The sequence below is a fragment of the Poromitra crassiceps genome, assembly GCF_964638095.1.
Source record: "Poromitra crassiceps genome assembly, contig: HAP1_SCAFFOLD_795, whole genome shotgun sequence".
NCBI lineage: Eukaryota > Metazoa > Chordata > Actinopteri > Beryciformes > Melamphaidae > Poromitra > Poromitra crassiceps.
This window is the reverse complement of record NW_028151613.1, coordinates 5,001-10,000: the sequence shown is the minus strand read 5'-3', so window position 1 is coordinate 10,000 and position 5,000 is coordinate 5,001. Positions and strand designations below refer to the sequence as shown.

Sequence of the window (5,000 nt, the reverse complement as noted above, 5' to 3'; positions counted from 1 at the left end):
GCGTCAGCAGGAGGACCCTGATCCCTATTGGCAGCCGAGACGTCTCAGCTCGTGCTGCGTTCCAGACAGGGGCGTATTTTCCACTGGGGACAGGGGGGACATGCCCCCCCCCCCCCCCCCCCCCACACACTTTTCAAAACCTAGATTCTGTCCCCCCCCACTTTTTAAACTGAAAAAATCATGCTTAATACGCTACTGTTTGACCAGCCATCATATTCTGGTTGAGAATGTGAATTGAGTTGCTGATTATAAGTTATAGGCTACTCCAAAAGATTGAAACGGATGAGCGGACAGCTTCTATCATGCTTGGTTCTATGTTTGGACGGGGAGTCGCGGACATCAGCACCGCCCACTTAAAAGAAATCCCAGAATAAAAGAAATCCGGTGCTGCTGCTGCAGTGCTGCCTGACTCAGATATATAGGTTTAGATGTAGGTGTATATAGGTGTAGACTAACAAAAAGGAAGCGCCAAAAACAGTTAAAATGACTGTCTTTCTTTTCTTTCTTCTAGCCTCTTAATTTTGCCCTCAGAGTGCACCAAATTGATGTATTTTACTTTAAAATGTAAAAAAAAACTTATGGGGGGGCATGCCCCCGGACCCCCCTGTACTCATTCAACTTGTTTACTCAAGTAAAAGTAAAAAAGTACAGGCTCTGAAATGTAATAAAGTATAAAAGTAAAAAGTATTTCTACAGTTTTGCACAGTTTCTGTGCAAAGCTAAATGAAACTCACATCACATTAATATAATTATAAGACTATTCAACTTAAACGATCCCCTCCAAACATGTTTTAAGATGTATAAATACTATACTTTGATTAATCATTTTTGTGATATGGTTGTTCACAAAAAGGGTGCACATAATGCACGAAAGCTGGGAGAGCACGAGACAAGAGAGACAAACATTACACCGTTTTTATCTGTCGTGCTTTAAAACTAAAGTAATAGCCTGTTTTGAACATGTAAAGAGTAGAAAGTACAGATGTGTGTTAAAATGTAGGGAGTAAAAGTCAAATAGAGTACAGATACCTGAAAATCCTACTAAGTACAGTAACAAAGTATTTGTACTTAGTTGCTTCCCATCTCTGGGGTTCATAACCCCCAAAATACACGAACGCTTCCTTTTGCAGTCCCCTAATTACTAAGTATTTACCTGGTAATTACTATTACCCCTTAAATCAACTAAGAATTGCCAGTTACAAGGGATATGTTAACAGCCTGGTAATACCGTACCTACTTATTTACCAGAGGTTGGAGGTGGGAATTCCTAAGCAGTGTTAGTTGCTGTGGCTGTGGTCCCGGCGCCTCTGGGTCTACGCAGCTTTTTCTTTCTTCTGATTTGTTGTTGTCATGGAAACTGGACGCTCTGATGCCAAACTGCTTCCCGCTCATCACGCTGTTTCTTTTGTATCTGGTCCATCAAGGCTGTTTATAGTCAATATTCACTACTGTCCCGCCTGTTGAATTATGTTGTCATATCAATAAAAGTCAGCGATCCATTCATAGTCAGTGGATTTACCAATTGATTCTCTGGTTTATAGCCTTGGGAGAAAAGGTACCAATTGTCCGAGACTGCATTGTGTCAACGTTTAAACTGTGCAGTATTCCCCTTTGTTAATTAAGTAACATGGTTGTTTCTGGTCGTGAAGTTAGAGAATCTGTGTTGAATTTCTGCATTTCATGTTTCTGACATGTTGTATATTGAGATATACTGAATTTTGTTACGCCGTCCTCCTGTCTCTATCGGTTCCTTTCTCTGGTGTCACGTGATGTATTTGCCATACTAAACTGTATTTAATACACAGGGAAACTATGCAGTAAAATGAGATTGTATGAAACCACGTAGGTTACAAATGGCCTGTGTGCCTGAATGAAGTCAAATCTGTAATGAAGTCATCTTTTTTATGAGATTAATATAATCTACTGAACAGAGCCATGTCTCGGGTCGTCTTTCTATGATGTTCAATTCATCAGTGTTGGGAAAGATATTCAGAAAATATAATGTGTCACTTATTACTTATTACTCCTTTAAAAAGTAGTCAAATTACTTGACTTATTACTTGCCATCAAAAATAATTAGTTACGTTACTCATTATATTATTATTACTAATGGTTTGGCAGTGGTGGCAATGCTGGTATGGCCACATGGAGAGAGGCAGAATCCATTCATCTTTCGGAGGTCAATTTACCTTGGCTTTGCCACGCCGATAATGTTTGTTTTATTACTGCTGCATTATGAGCGCATAATCAGAATAGCCTATATGTTTGCATATAGCATAATGGGGGAAAAAAGAGAGAAAATGAACATTGTTATATAGAGATAACGAAATAAGTCGTTATCCCGAGAAAACAGACATATCGAGATAACGAAATAATGTTGTTATCATGATAAAGCGGTCATAAAAATAAGAAATAAACACGTGGTTTAACTCGCTGATTATTTGGCAGAATAAATCTGCCTTACCCTCATGAAAAAGTACTACACAAAACCTATTTGTGTAGGAGTGGCTATGTACAAACAATGAACAACGAAAAAGAAAAAACATTTTGTGATTTAAAACTGGTGTTATCGGTGTAATCACATACTTTGTCCAGCAGAGGGCGCACCAAGCTCACGGCCCTGCTGTATTCTACACTCTTCAGACATTTCACTCCCTCAGACAGCAGCGCAGGCAAAGAGCATGGAAGGAAAGAGACGACACTCCGGCCATTTTTGGAAACAGAATGCGCCTCGCAGTGGTCAGCTGCGGTAGCGCTGGCCCCTATAATCAGCCTCTCTAAACAGTAACTCAACGGGAGTTGAACCTCGGGTCCTTTTCATTAGGTATTTATCTTGAAAAAACTAAACAAAGAAAACGAAAACATTTGCTTAGTTTCCACAATATGGTTGTTGTTTTACATCCCTGCACTACACCACTTCAATCAAGATTTGCAGTATGCCCGGAAAAGATGTGAATCCCCAAAGTTTAGAGTGTTCTCCCGTTGAGTTACTGTTTAGAGAGGCTGATTATAGGGGCCCGCGCTACCGCAGCTGACCACGGCGAGCCTGTGCGAGGTTCTTTTGGCGCTGTCACGCTTCCAAAAATAAAAAATGGCGGAGGCTGCTGGGCGCTGAGGTTGCAATGGGGCAATATGGAGCTGTCATTTCTTTCCATAAAAGTTATTTGGCGCAGGTAATAGAGCCTGCAGCAGACTCATCTCTCACCATCGATCATCTGTTTTTTTCACTTGTCATGGTAAGCTGCTGCTAACTCATTTGTGAAATAAATAACTTAACGTCACTGGAAACTTTAATAAACAATCACTGCATTATTTGCCCCTTTCAATCAATACAACTCAAAAACACGACAATAGGCCCTTTTCACAGTGGCCATTTTGGCAGGGTGAACACAGCTGCAAGCAAAACAGTTTTTAATGAGGGTTTCCAACTTCCATTATTGGAAGTTGGAAACCCTCATTACTGTGGGCCTCATCACCTCTGCTTACCCTGCCTTTTCGACAAAGAAATAGCAGCTGTGAAAAGGGCCCATCACCTTTTTAAAGACCATATACCTGTACTCTCGCCCAGAATATCACCCTATTTCAATCACAGAGAAAAATACTTTGCCACTGAAATCTCCACAAGGATAATTCAATGGTTGCCAGCCAGTCGAATTCCTCTGTCAGACAGATACCGGCAACTCCATAGCCTTTCCCATACAAGGCTGCACTACTTAGGCAGCGTGGGACTCCAAGCCATTTTCTAATACATGAGTTAATCATCCTTTCTAGCTTTTCTACCTTTTGAAAGCTGATGACATCACGTGGAGCTGATGACATCACAATGACATCACTCACAGGTCACAGCTCGATTACATTCACTGATCGTGATCACCCATCATGTGGGGAAGATCACACACACACACACACACGCACGCACAGACACACACACACACACACACACACACAAACTGGCTGGGGGGTTTTCAGGCTCGCCCTGATTGGTTGGAGGAAGGGAATCCCACAAGGCTCTCCCTCTCTCTTCTCTCCCCCCGCTCTCTTCCTTCTGACCCGCCCCATCCCCTAAACCTCTCTATTGTTACAGAGAACATGGTGGCAGCCAGGCGGTAAAACTCTCTACTGTTACAGAGAACATGGTGGCAGCCAGGCGGTAAACCTCTCTACTGTTACAGAGAACATGGTGGCAGCCAGGCAGTAAACCTCTCTACTGTTACAGACAACATGGTTGCAGCCAGGCGGTAAACCTCTCTACTGTTACAGACAACATGGTGGCAGCCAGGCGGTAAACCTCTCTACTGTTACAGAGAACATGGTGGCAGCCAGGTGGTAAACCTCTCTACTGTTACAGAGAACATGGTGGCAGCCAGGCGGTAAACCTCTCTACTGTTACAGAGAACATGGTGGCAGCCAGGTGGTAAACCTCTCTACTGTTACAGAGAACATGGTGGCAGCCAGGCGGTAAACCTTTCTACTGTTACAGACATCATGGTGGCAGCCAGGCGGTAAACCTCTCCCTCAGCAGGGAGGACTTGTGATATAGCGAGAAGGTGCGAGTTACAAATGAAGTGTGCCTGTGCCAAAGCCCAAAGCAGGAGAGGAGTCCACAGCTGAGGTTCAGAGGAGAAGTGAGGTCTGTTGAGCGCAGGGAACTTCTGCAGTTCCCCAACAGAAAGACATTACCAGACAGGTAGAGTCAAGGTAAAGAACGGAGAGAGGAGTTGGAGAGTTAGTCCAAAGCCAGGCCTGAGGTGAACATCTGGACGGTGAAGAGTTAAAGCAGACGGAGCCGGTGGATTGGTGGGCAGCAGTGAGTGAGTGGAGGCGTGGAAAAGGGAAGCGAGGTCGACGGGAGAGGAATTTAAAGTCCCATTGTTCTGCTCCGGGACGGGCAGAGGCACAGAGCGAGCCGGGGAGCCCAGACCTCAGACTGCACCATGGAGCTCACCTCCACCACGGAGAAGGTAGGAAGATAACCGCAGCTCGCCTTCCGCATCTCTGTT

The 5,000-nt window shown here is 43.8% G+C and overlaps 1 protein-coding gene across 1 annotated transcript in view; it reads left to right on the top strand.

Moving 5' to 3' along the window:
- The window catches only part of LOC310771551 (mannose-1-phosphate guanylyltransferase catalytic subunit beta), a 7,918-nt gene extending 7,809 nt beyond the window's left edge, over positions 1–109 (top strand). Inside the window, exon 10 of the mRNA XM_083664140.1 lies at positions 1–109. This exon is cut by the window's left edge and continues 568 nt beyond it. The gene's annotated coding sequence lies outside the window, so the exon portion shown is untranslated.
- Positions 110–5,000: the final 4,891 nt, after the last annotated feature.